The sequence below is a fragment of the Prenolepis imparis genome, unplaced genomic scaffold, assembly GCF_030444845.1.
Source record: "Prenolepis imparis isolate NDT839.2.m4 unplaced genomic scaffold, iyPreImpa1.0 SCAF_4, whole genome shotgun sequence".
Taxonomy (NCBI): domain Eukaryota; kingdom Metazoa; phylum Arthropoda; class Insecta; order Hymenoptera; family Formicidae; genus Prenolepis; species Prenolepis imparis.
Genome location: NW_028141162.1, coordinates 2,263,458 through 2,278,247, shown reverse-complemented (window position 1 = coordinate 2,278,247; position 14,790 = coordinate 2,263,458). Strand labels below are relative to the sequence as shown.

The following is a 14,790-nucleotide window of genomic DNA, read 5'->3' as shown; positions in this document are numbered from 1 at the left end:
AGAAGGCAAAGAGTATAAATAAAATAATTAGTTTGTAATTTTGTTAAAACGTATACATTTATATATTTGTACAATACAATATTCGCGAATCCGTTATTTCGAAATTATTAAATAGAAAATAATTTAAACTCACCGGTACAACGACGGAGTTGTAGTAGACTAAATAGACCATTGTGATCTGTAAAAATACAAATACATTCAAATTATACACACACACACATACACAAATATATATAAAACAATGTTAAAAGTAATGAATATTTCAAAAAATATTTATATATTACAATCACAATTGAATTTTTATTTTAATTCATTAAATAAATATTAAATAAAAAGTTCTACATAATATCAGAAAAACATTTTTTTGATATAAACTTTTCAGGTTATAAAATGTGAGAAATATATAAAAATATATTTCACGTGTAAATAATCTAAATAATTATATATATATTTTAAATAATGTTGAATTGTGTATTTTTTTTTACATTTATGTATTGATTATTAATATTTTGAATGTAGCAAAATTCAAATATTAAATCATAAATAATATAAGATATATAATAATGAAATATAATATATAATAGAGATATAATAATATAAATAATAAATAAATCAAAATTTTATAATCTAGAATCTTATATGCATTATGTTATGCACGATAATGTAAAATAAATCACAAAAATAAGTAAGTCGACAAGTATTATATATATATACCAGGTGTCCCATTTTAAAGGACCCACTCAAATATCTCATTGTCAGAAACACTGCGTTAAATCGAAAAATGTTTCCTACAAAAGTTGTAGGATTTCAAGGGGGACATAACATAGTAATATTCATTTGACCTTGGGCGGCATCTCCAAGGTCAAGTGAAGGTGAGAATTTGAAGGTGAGAAGGTGAATTTTGAAGAAAATAAAAAAATGCTTTAGATAAAAGTTGTTCAAATTAATTAGTAGAAAAAGATGTTATAATAAAAAATATGGGTTTCCATTTAAAAAATTTATTCTCACCTTCACTTGACCTTGGAGACGCCGCCCAAGGTCATATGAATATTACTATGTTATGTCCCCCTCGAAACCCTACAACTTTTGTAGGAAACATTTTTTGATTTAACGCAGTGTTTCTGAAATATTTGAGTGGGTCCTTTAAAATGGGACACCCCGTATATATATATATATATATATCTCTCAAATTATAACATAAAATAGATTATTTACCCTACGGTTTTATTGCGTCGTTATCGTCTGGATGCCTCCTTTTTCCTGCTCCCATCTGCACTGTTTCTTAATGACACTCACTCGCGAAAGTACAATAATTATGACCACGCGCGTATTAATTAATGAAATAAGATTATCGTTAATCGTATAATAAAGAATAATCCTTTCTCGTATTTATCGCAATCGCGTTTAGAAAGATATAATATGAAGCGACTGTACCTGCTCGCTCGAGTCTCGAAAATGGCAACACAAGCCGACCGAATGTAAACAGCACACTTGCACGTCGTAAAAATCGAGCATTGAATTTTAATAATTGCGTTCGACACTTGCTCGTATTTATCGCGATCGTATTTAGGACGATAATGCGAGACGACACATGTCACTACCTTTTTTATATTTACTCGCTCGAGTCTTGTGGCACGACTGACAAAGCAATCGAGCATGCATACTGTGTACACAATAATATACGTCCATACATACAAGTATTTTATGTACACACATATTTCGGCATTGCACACACGCATACATACCATACACAGTGCTTGATTTTATGCGAACGCGCTATTGTTTATGTCGAATTGTCCTTGGCGCAGCAAAAACTCCGAGATCTTTATGTGTCTGAGGAAAACTCTCTCTATCCATAATTATGTATTACAATAGATTGCTAACCCAAGATTAAGAAACTAACCCTATGATCATACACATTTCATAGAAACGTTTCACTTGACCTAATTATAAACTCCGAAGTATTTGAAGCAATGAAGAAATCTTTCGCCTCCTTCGTCCTGATTGGCCAATCGGACGACGCGAAACTTTGGTAGCGCAAACTATATCAAGTATGCTACGCGTCACGTGGTCACGTCACAGTCTCATCATTACATAGTTCGCGTTTGCAACGGTCGCGAGCGAAACGTGTCGCGCATCGCTCCCGTATATTGCACCTTTTTTTTACTCGACAGAAGTGAATCCGGCGCGCGAATAAATGTCGAAAGTACGGAGTGAAGTGCCGGGCGACGTTTTATCGTATTATTTAGCTCGCGCACCAGCGCCATATCGTGCTTTCGCGATCGCGTCCCTTGCGATCGATGCCGCAGATACTTGTCCAAGTATCATGGCCGCCCGACTTGATCTTCGATATATTTTCTCGCCCGGCGTAAAGGAAACGAAGACAGGACTATATCGTTTTCTACCGGATTCTATCCGCCAAAATCGCGCGTATTTCGGGAGTGCCGAGTAAAGTATCGGGCGAGTATCGTCTCGCGGCAGTGAATCTAATGTATGTGTATATGTGCGTCTCTTTAAAAAAAGCGAAAAGGATCGGATTACAATGACATGGTCTGGAGCGCAAGATGGCGTGCAGAGTATTTGTCGGACGCACGAGATATCATCTATTGGTGAGTAAATTTTTTCACTTATTGTTGATACGAAAAGAATAATGTGTATATATAATATATTGGCAAAATATATTCACGGTATTTTTAGAGTAAGCACAATTCTCTAGTTAATAGAATCTGCGCAGAGAGAGAGAGAGAGAGAGAGAGAGAGAGAGAGAGTAGAGAGAGGAGGGAGGGGAGAGAGAGAGAGAGAGAGAGAGAGAGAGAGAGAGAGAGAGAGAGAGAGAGAGAGAGAGAGAGTGTGAGTAGAGAGAGGAGAGAGGAGGGAGGGAGAGGGAGAGAGAGAGAGAGAGAGAGAGAGAGAGAGAGCGCCGTTTTATTGCATTCTCTTATTATTAACTAAATATATATATCTCGTAATATGTATGATACACAATATATCTTTAGTCAGATTTCTAACTTTTGTGTGCGCAGTTAATTTTAAGCAAGAGTATCGATTAATGCTGTTAATTTATGGCCATTTATATAAGACGGATGGATATGGAAATAGTAAATTTACTTTGCGTTGCGATGCATTTCCATTTTATTTGCGGACAGCGTAGGGAAGAGAGCATTTCGACATGCCAGGATAGCTATAAAAGGTTACGATTCCCGTGAGATTTTCGATGAAACGCATTCGCGAGAAAAACGCGTTTTGCTCGTTATACCGCGAACGAACTGGATCGTCGCGCGCTATGTTGCATTACACACGGTGTTAAAATTGTCGTTATCGTTTTACGGAATTTACTTGGCGGTGCGATGTGCCGCGCGACTGTAACAAGAGAGTGAGAGAGAGAAACAGCGAGAGAGAGAGAGAGAGAGAGAGAGAGAGAGAGAGAGAGGGGGGGGGGGGAGGAAGGGAGGGAGAGCTTCGTGCTTCTCGCGGAAACAAGGGGGAGAATAGGAGGGCGGGGCGGAGGGGGAGGGGAAGACAGGGGAAACGTTGCATGCCTAATCAGACAACGCTAGCAGACAGTGCTTTATGCGTTCGCTCCATCTGCAGATTTCCGTTTAATAACGTCATCTGTATGCAGGAGTACATTATCTTTAGCCGTCTCTTACCCGCTTTCTCTCTCCCTCTCTCGCGTGTTTCCCCTCCTCCCCGTCCCTCTCTCCCCCGTTGAAGGATTCCCGTACATTTGCGCGGCTTCTTTCCCCGTGACGATTTAGCGGTAGTTGTTTAAGGTGCTCGTTAAGCGCTACTTTCGACGATTCATCTTCGAGTCTCGTCGAATTAGTTTCGTAATTCTCGTCATAATACGATGTTCAAAGGAATCGAGGGCGTGGTATGCGGAAATAAAATTCGCATTCTCAAAGATTTTTCTACGTTAAGTTAAGAATATACCCTGAAAGTATCATGGTAATCGCGGGACAATATATGGTATGGAAAGAATTTTATGAGAATTTCTTTGATTAATATTTATCACAATAAAAATAATAATATCTATCACAATAAAATATAAAACATGTTTGATTAATTTTACTAAACTGCACAGTAAAATTAATCAAACATATTTTATATTTTATTAAGATAATAGATATTCTTTTTATTGTGATAAATATTAATCAAAGAAATTCTCATAAAATTCTTTCCATACCATATTGTTCCACGATTTTCAGGGTAAATTCTAAGAGAAAATTCTCTCTGTGTATATATATATATATATATATATATATATATATATACATATAATTACTATGTAACATATTCTATACATTTTTATAAATATTTTTCTCCCTCTCTTTTATTTCCAGATAAAAGTGCACAGTGAAACAGAGAGATTAATAATTCAGTTTTATAATTAACAATACAATCCTGGAAATGTGTTCATTTTTTTCATTAATTTATTCATATTTTGCCGATGGGCTTTTTACTAACTTTATTATATAAATTTTGATAAATACAGAACCTGCGAGTTTTGCTTCTCTATATCGCATGTACATATACATATATAAATAGTATAAATGTAATTCTAGTAAGGATGAGATAATTAATTCATTCGCGGCAAGAACTAGAAAATGTATTATAAATTTGGAAAAGCTATATATTTTTAAAATTAACATTACACAAGATTCGCTTCGATGAGAGATACACGAGCGATTCACTGCGTCTTTTCTTCTACGTGACGTTTTTTTTAATCTTCTCGCTGAACTTAACAGAGGTATCTAATAAATTAGTATTACGCGATATCTCCTTTTTATAAAGAATATCCAGTTCCCTTCGTGTTTGTGTGTTTAACTTTAAAAGAAAAGTAGAGGGAACTTCCGCGAGAAGGTTCCCAGCCTGATATCGACTACGTTGACGATCGCGGGACTATGTCTACATAAACGAGCTAAATCTTGGTCTTAACCCTCGCCTGCCCTTGTCAAAATATGTATGTCGGGGGTAAGTTCCGTGCCTACGATCTTAATCCGACGGTTATCCGGCGCCAGTAATTTATGTGAATCGGTAGCTGCCGTGTGCGACAACACACTGTGCTAGCTTACCCTTAAAAGGGATCTTTAAGCACACACGATATAATTAACATGTTAAAATTTTAATTATCGTACTATATTAAACAGCAATCAATTAACAAATAACGTATTACATATATAAATTATTAATGCTTGCGCTCATTCGATCATTGTTGATCGTATAGTAAACATGTTGACACAATTTAGTTGATGAAATTCAGTTGACACATCACGATATATTTTCCAAACATAAATTCAACAATTATAAATTTTTTTACGCTTTACATCTGTTACTATATACTACATACGTCTTATTGTTAAACATTTATTACGCTACATAACTATTTTATTTTCTTCTCTGCAATGTATACCTTTTATATCTGTAGGATAAACTTTAAGATTACAGTTCGCGAATATCGTACGAAATGACATTCGCGTTATACGCGCCTTTTATATCGGATATCGCGCGCACTTTCATTAAGGTGAGCTAAAGTTATCTTAATAGGCTCTTTTCATTTCGCGTACGATGGCCAAGCGTATATCGCAATTTTATGTCAGATTTTACTTGCAGTCGCAAGGAAGAGAGTATCAGAGCTATATCGTCACAGATATTAGAAGTTAAACTGAAAGAATTGTCGCTTGTCCCAACATTAAATTGAAAATCGACGGATTCTTTTAATTGCCAAAGGTGTACAAAATCTTAATTATAATAAGTAGATTTTAATTAGAGATTGTTAATCGCGGAGGAGAATCAGTTAATCAAATTTATTACGCGGATAAAATGTATACTTAAAATTAAATGTTATACGAAATGATGAGAGATCGACTTAAAGATGATAATGAGACATGGACTTTAAAAAAACAAAAGACAAAAAGAATCGGCGGACAAAAGAAAGCGTCGGAAACTTGTACGCGTACATATACGACTGCGATTTCCGCAGTCTAACGTGCCACTAAACTCAACAGCAGTCACTCCTTGACGATTCCGCGCTTGAGCGAAATCTGCCGCGTGAAATTTACACGCCGTTAACCTTTTGTATGCGTTCCTCTTCTTCATGCGATCGCGCTCGAGACGCTCGTCGTCGTCTTATCCGGGGATTCGATACGCCGTTATCGTCGCTCAACATCTCGCACGTACACGTGAACGCGATGTGCGCGTGAATTAGCCTTCCGAGAATCATGATACTCTCCTTTTCTGCTTTATTCCTTTTTTCTATTGAGACGCTCTTGAAACCGGAGATAGTCGCGAGCTTTTAAACTTAGCCGACGTCATGCTTTTTAGTGAAGAAATATCACAGATAATTATATTACATATAATATAATCTACTATAAAAATAATTGAAAAAAACATATATTGTAATGCAAATATTTTTTTGACAATGGAAGACATTTTTAAATGTTGACACGTCGATTCTTTTTGCGACTGGATTTTCTACAGGACTCGTCGAAAATAGAGAGAATCCGCTCCATCGGGTTTAGTCGATCGCGATATTTTGACAATGAATAATGACAATTTGACAAGTGCAACGCGCGCTTTAATTCGCGATCCCCGGTCCGGAGGTGCCGGAGACTCGTATTCCACGCACGACTTAATCGATAAATTATTGAGGGATCCATGGGACCGAGGGCGGTTTTCGCGTAATTCACCGATTGCTACGCAGTCGCTAGAATGTAAAAAAAAAAAAAAACCGCGACAGAAAGCTCGGTTTTATGGCACACCTGCGATTTGTTTTCCTGTTTAATGCACGTGCGTTACTTCCATATAACACGTCGGGGAATTTTATCTTTCGACGATAGGTTTCGCACGATCCGAACGATCGGTCGCGAATGTGTCGCGTGACTATTATAGATCGCTTTCAGGAAATACGATAGTTCGTCTTGCAGGAATTGATATTGCCGCGATTTATCACCATATATATACATATACATATAACACAGCATTGATCATATTGTTTGCTTTGATCGTATTTGTTTTCTTTTTTTCACGTCATATGGTTTCTCCTTCCCTCGGCGTTGCATGAACTAAATTAATGTGATAAATTTTAGCTAATTATTTATGCAACATTCACGAATTATTTACTCGAAAAATTATATATCAATAAATAGAATTAATTGTGTACATAGAAATATAGACGCGTGCGCAGTTGTCCTATTTATCCTATATAAATATGTCCTGTCAAATTTAGTATTACGCTAAACGGGGATTCGGCAGCTCATATGCGTTCATATCCACATCCTTTGATACGCGTTATTTACACCGTGGCTACGCGCAAATATCGGCATCGCTATTCCTATTTGCTTTCCGTTTGTCAATCTGCGCGAACGATGGACCATTACGTGCATCGGTTACAGCCGACGTATTAATTGCTCAGAAATGAAATTACAATGCGATATAGTCCGTGAACGATATAAACACATTTCCTATTAATCCCGTTGTAAGGATGTCTGATATAATGACCAATGTTTTATATCGACTATCGATATTCGCGTTAAAAAAATTACTACATTACATCGTGTGATGTTTCGCGCTGCCTAGAAAAATGGTGCTGCTTTTACATAATGCTTATAATATAAAAATTTCTTTCATTATTCAGAGATTTAATACAAAGCAAAAAATATATTCCGGCGGTAAAGTGGGAATAATTAATAGTTTTACAATTTTTTTGCATAGCATCTATATTTCATACACAGGTGATTGTCGCATGTACGACAATTAATATTACACAGGGTGTTCTGGACTTAACCAAAAAATAGTTTGGCGAATGAATATTTTTTTTTTATTCGATCTGAGAGAGGTATCCTGTATAATTAATTGTTGTACATACGCGAAGCAGCGATTAATTTTACATGAAATATAGATTCTAAAAGCGAACAGCTTTATTTTCCTATCCAACGACGTCTGGCGCGATATAAATTAAAGGCCGTCTCTCTTGATTGCTCTCCTCATCCGTGACTTAGAGTGAATCGCATTCTTTCGCTATATCGTCTATCGGATCGATCAGACGAACAGGACTAATTTGAAAATAGAAATGACATCCACATTGCGTTCCAGTCAGCCGAAGGAATCTCTTTATTACATAGCACGCCGTAAAGTATTGCGCGATGAGGAATGTCCATCTTTTTAGCGATAATGACGATGCTCCGGATACCGGATGTTTGATGGCGAAGGAAGCCATTCACCAAGGCAACCGCGTTCCCTCGGATATATGTAGTTCATGAAGCATTATCGGTGCATCTCTAACGCGCGCGCGTTTAATGAAGAAATGATGCGTTTCAAAGAGCTGATTTATCTCGCTTCGCGTTTGCACTAATTTTCAAATGCCATAATCGTCCGTAATCTATCTGTCATGCATTATCGTGTGATTGGAATTATCGTTTGGAATTAGTATACAGGGCTTATATACAGTTCTGACCAAATGTGCTTTCAACAATAGTTAAATTGTATAAATAATTAAACGGAATTATATTTAAACAAATTTTAGCAAATGTTTATAAAATGCATCATTAATTGAATATCATCTTTTTCACATATACAAAAAACTTTTTTGCGAGGTTTATTATTCGTCTTCAATTAATCACAGTATTAATTTTGATTCCCACATCTGTTTTTTTGGGTGTGTGAAGTTGGCACCCCTATGTTATGCTATCATAGTTTTGTTAAGAGTTCTGAGTTATTTATAGAACCGTAGGAAGAGTTCTTGATAATTTTTAGAAATAATTTCGGTCATTACAATAACGAAAATCAGTTTCAAAAAATAGGGGTGCCAACTTCACTTTTTTTACACATCGAGTTCTAATAGTTTTGAGCAGAGAATTTTAAGGTTCTTTTAAATAGTTATATAGTTCCTGATTATTCTTTGAAAGAATTCTGCAATTTTTAGATAAAAAACGTACCTTCAATATCGAAGATATTTCTAAAATATCTTCGATATTGAAAGTATGTTTTTTTATCTCTATAAAAATTGCAAAACTCTTTCAAAAAATAATCAGGAACTATGTAACTATTAAACAATTTAAATTTACTCACCTCATGGTTACTCCTTTGTTGCCCGATGCCTCCCCGGGCCTCCTTCTCGTAGAATTTTCGAAACACTTGCACTCGCGTTATTTTTTTTCGTTCGCGACGCGCGGCGACGCCCGGGTTTTAGCAATCTTCGACGCGTTTCGGTAAAACGCGAGACTCGCGAGAGCTTATTCGCGCGCGAATAAAACCGAAGCTCCAATTTCGCGTCGCCGCTTTTTCCAAGACCCGCACTTTTCGCAGGGGCTTATCGAACGAAGATGATCAAGAGAGCGACTAGGCCGCGACGCACTCAAGTCGCCGAATGATGCAGCGAGACGAATATTGAGCGAGATTCACGGCCGATGAGATCAATCTCGCGTGTGCGACGCGATCGGATTTATACGATATGTATATAATTAATCACCAAAGACGCTAATTAATACACTCGTCCTTTCGCGGACCGGCAAGAAGCGCGCGACCTACGAACAATCGAATAAGAGCACTGGAGGTGGAGCTAGACTGGCACTGCCAGGTTCGGAACGCGCAACGATACGTCGCGCCGAGTCGTAGTGGTGGGGCATTGTAGGAGTCGCGACGTGGGAGTTCGGCGAATCACGTCGCGACTACATACCTCCACCAGGTCGTAGTGGTGGGGGTATGTAATCGCGACGTGATTCGCCCAACTCCCACGTCGCGAGCCCTACAATGCCCCACCTATACGACTCGGCGCGACGTATCGTTGCGCGTTCCGAACCTGGCAGTGCCAGTCTAGCTCCACCTCCAGTGCTCTTCTTCGATTGTTCGTGGGTCGCACGCTTCTTGCCGGTCCGCGAAAGGACGAGTGTATTAATTAGCGTCTTTGGTGGTTAATTATCGTATAAATCCGATCGCGTCGCACGCGCGAGATTGATCTCGTCGGCCGTGAATCTCGCTCAATATTCGTCTCGCTTGCGTCCTTCGGCGACTTGAGTGCGTCGCGGCCAAGTCGCTCTCTTGATCATCTTCGTTCGATAAGCCCCTGCGAAAAGTGGGTCTTGGAAAAAGCGGCGACGCGAAAATGGAGCTTCGGTTTTATTCGCGCGCGAATAAGCTCTCGCGAGTCTCGCGTTTTACCGAAACGCGCCGAAGATTGTGATAGCTGAAACTCGGGCGTCGCCGCGCGTCGCGAATAAAAAACCGCATGGCTCTATATCTATTATAGTTTCGAAGAGATTGATTTTTTAAAATTAATACACTTTTACGAAACATTTAGAAAATCACGAACTCTAACGTTTTTCACGAGAACTTGATATTTTAGAAATATCTTCGATATTGAAAAAAGGTACGTTTTTTTATCTAAAAATTGCAGAACTCTTTCAAAAAATAATCAGGAACTATATGTATAACTATTTGAAAGAACCTTAAAACTCTCTGCTCAAAACTATTAGAACTCGATGTGTAAAAAAATGTGAAGTTGGCACCCCTATTTTTTGAAACTGATTTTCGTTATCGTAATGACCGGAACTATTTCTAAAAATTATCAAGAACTCTTCCTATGGTTCTAAATAACTCAGAACTCTTAACAGAACTATGATAGCATAACATAGGGGTGCCAACTTCACACACCCGTTTCAAAGAGCTGATTTATCTCGTTTCGCGTTTGCACTAATTTTCAAATGGCCATAATCGTCCGTAATCTATCTGTCATGCATTATCGTGTGATTGGAATTATCGTTTGGAATTTGCATACACGGCTTATATACAGTTCTGACCAAATTTGCTTTCAACAATAGTTAATTGTATGTATAAATAATTAAACGGAATTATATTTAAACAAATTTTAGCAAAATGTTTATAAAATGCAAAATTAATTGAATATCACCTTTTTCACATATACAAAAAACTTGTTTGCGAGTTTTAATATTCGTCTTCAATTAATCACAGTATTAATTTTGATTCCCACATCTGTTTTTTTTCATTCTCACTATATAAATAATAGATTTGTATAAAGATGAGAGAGAACAGATTTATATCATTTTATTGCACATGTTCTTTTTCTTCACGGAACAATTACATTTTATTACATTGGCGACCCCAAAAATGAACTGCCCGTAATTCGATGATAGCTAGCTCCCTCATTGACTTTTCTCTCTGCGGGTGACGAACTTGTTTTATTTGATCTTATTTCTGTCAGCATCTTTTACCCAATTAGTTTATCGCGTCAGTCAGCGCGTTAGCATAACCGCTTCTTTTTTTCTTATCAAATTACGGCGAGAAACGGTAATTAATTGATGTTTTCTTTGATTAATAATACAGCTGTATATCAATTCTTATCGTGAAAATTTTTACACAGACCTAGTTCGGATAAAATCGTGAAGCTTACAGATGAGTTACTTGGTTACCGCGTGTCAGGTGTAATGTATCATACATTCGCTTATTTTCGATGCTTTATCATCGTGTACGAAAAATGAAAAATTTAAGATATTTTGCAGATTTAAGATTTACCCCGTGCTCGAAGACCTTCACAGAAAGTAAATCAAACGCTTCCGCATTTTGAAATTTATATTTTTTAATGTCAACTATAGTGATATATAGATGATTAATACATGTAAAATTAGAAAATATTATAAAAAAATTTTAGATTTTATTCAAAATCTTTCTTAAATTTTATTCAAAAAATTGAACTAAATATTATGTAATAATTAATAATTACTATATTATTATATTATATTTTTGTAAATAATACAGTTTCAAAATTACGTAATTATATTTTTTCAACGTGCAGCCTCGTACCTATAAAACTGAAGATAGAATTTTTTATTTCTTTCTTATTTGTCATATCATTTTTAGTTTTTTCTGTGCTATGGTATTTTTGTCGAAATTATATTCAGAATTTAAGTCGACGAATTTTGTGGTGTCGTTTTTCGGTACATTATCGCCGGAATATTCACGAAAATTCACTTGCATATGAAGAAAGCAGCACGGAGAAGATTGAGAAACTTGTAATCCAATTTTTATTATTGTACATGTAATGAAAGAGAGAAAGAGAGAGAGGAACGGCTGCGTCGCTTCTTTCCGCGAATCTCTCACTTTTTCGTGCAATTTCAGCAACGGTAAGAAAGAATTCTGAATATGTTCTTCATTATATCATTGCACGAGATGGAAATGTAATTTTAAACGTCTCGCAGATTAATAGAAACTCTTTTCATTTCTTATTTCTGTCACTGCAAGTATAGTGCTATAGTATTTAACAAGCATATTCAATTTTTAAAGCGACGATTTATCCTTTCGACACATTATATCTCTATAAAAGATGCGCTAATTTTTTAAAAGAGACTAAGTACGCAAAACGCAGCGCTTCTTTGAGTCTTTCGTTGCTATTAGGTAGTTTTACATTTTGCATCAAAGACTTATAAGGAGCTTGAGAAAATCGAGTTTCACAGACATATGCAACTAAGTTAGAAGTTAATAAAAAAGATGATTTTCAGAAGTTGTTCCTTTAAACTTTAAATAAATATTATTCGAGAGTCATTTAGTCTCGAAGTTGATCGATATTATTATAATATTACACAGTTGGAAAATTTGTGTTTTCTTGTTAGAAACGGTCCCCGTTAAAATTTTTGTGTTAAATATTAAACACATTCATGTGTTAAATTAACATATTGCTGTTGTGTTAATTGAACTCAAATGTTAAATTATTAAAATAACTGAAAAAAAGTGTAAAAATAACACAATGTGTATTTACTTTTAATTTTACACAATAAATATGTTCGATATTATTAGTGACAAGATTTATCTGTTAAAATTTACAGAAAAAAATGTTAATTTTACTTTATAATATAAGTGGGGGTGATAAAATGTAAAATTAACAATTTTTTAAATTAATTTTTACATTAAAACTATGTTAATTTAACACAAAATTTATTTTAAGTTTACTTGAAGTTTGCATTTATTTTATGTTAAAATATTAACACAATATTCGTGTCATCATTTAACATATCCGTATTATGTTAAATTAACACAAAAATTTCTGTGGACCGTTTGGGACATGTGATATTTGTTAAATTTAACACAAATTTTTCAACTGTGTAATATATGCAAAAATTTTATCAATATAAGTAATAATTTATTTTTCATAACGTAAGAAAATGAAAGATGTATATGCTGTGTGTGTATAAAGCTATAGTATAGCATTTAATGGAAGATCATAAATAATTAAGAGTTCTGGCTTTATTTTCAATAGTTCTAGAGCTCTTGATAGTTTAAACTTTAAACAAATAGTTCTGGCGACAAAAAAAAAAATGGACCATCCCAACTTTACGCAGCTTATCACTTTGTCCTATTAATATATATATGCAAAAATTTATGATCTGTTTTCGCGCGCGCGAATGTGTTGCGATCTGTGGATAGATCTGTCGTTAATTCTAGCTTACATATTTATATTGTGTATGTTTTATAATGCGAAATAATTATTTTAATACATGTATGTATTTTATTTGTTACAGGTAGCATTGCGATACACTGCGATTCACGCGTCGCGTCAGGAATGCCGTGTCAAGTTTCGCGTGTCGGGAGTGCCGTGTAAAAGTGTCGGGCGATCGTAATTATTTGTGTTTTCGCGAATGTCGTGAGTGCTACCATGGACCAAGAGAGGAGGAGCAGGCCCAGGGAGGCATCGGGCAACAGCGGGGCAACCATGAGGTATGCAAAATAAAAACTTTTTTTTTAAACTGCATTGTTTATGAGTAGATATTCGATCGTTTTCAGTCTTTTAAAACATCTTATATACATATATATTATATGTATGTATTATATATATATATATATATATATATATATATATATATACACACACATGTATGTACATAATTTGAATATTTTGTTTTCAGATCAATGTGCTGTGTACTACAACTCTGCTATTGCACGTATCGGTGAGTGAGAAATTGTTTATTTTATAACATTTCTGTAGCGATAATAGGGGTGTGTGAAGCGTTTCATTTCGTGGAGACTCAAATAATTACGAGTTCTGACTTTATTTTCAAGAGTTCTTAATAATTTAAACAAATAATTCTTTTCGCGAATTAATTCTTTATTATTAAATTAATTAATTCTTAATTATTAAAATAATTCTTTCGCGATTAAACCAAAGAAAATGCCTAAGAACAAACTGATATGCCAACTTTACGCAGCATATATCATTTTGTCCTACGATATTCATTTCTCTTATCAATAATTGTTCAAATTTAAAAGATTTATAGTTCTAAACTCTCAACTATTTATGATCCTCCACGAAATGAATATGCAAGCTTCAGACACATGTGTATGCTAAGAGTTTGTAGGCAGAAACTGGCTGAAAATAATCATTATAACATACATACAAAAACTCGTCTAAATCGCTTGAACGTTTCGCGACTATTTCGAGCTTTTTGTCATTAAACGCTTCTCCGATTTTCTGTCGATCAACCGCGTGTTCGAGAACCGGTGCATAACTTCATGCGGCAGAGTAAACAGAATAGTAATTACCGAGTAAAATGGAATTCAGTTCATGGTGTTTATCTTTCGTGTAACAATGCCGCGCGCATCTCGCGACGGACAGATCTATCTACTTTGGCGTAATGCCATTCGTGAGTACGACGGGAATTGACGACACTTCCAAGACGATTCGAAGAATCTGAGTGGCATAATCGTTTCTGTGTACAACGAGGCATTAATGGTACTTATGGGACAATTCGAAGATAGTTTCTCGTAGGTTCTTCCATCGGACAT

At 35.6% G+C, this 14,790-nt stretch overlaps 1 protein-coding gene across 1 annotated transcript in view; it reads left to right on the top strand.

The window, feature by feature from the left end:
* Positions 1–2,128: 2,128 nt before the first annotated feature.
* Positions 2,129–14,790, top strand: part of LOC145934677 (neurotrimin) — a 363,184-nt gene continuing 350,522 nt past the window's right edge. The window contains exons 1-3 of the mRNA XM_083035307.1: positions 2,129–2,609; positions 13,530–13,725; positions 13,914–13,955. The gene's annotated coding sequence lies outside the window, so the exon portion shown is untranslated. The remainder of the gene's footprint in view (positions 2,610–13,529; positions 13,726–13,913; positions 13,956–14,790) is intronic.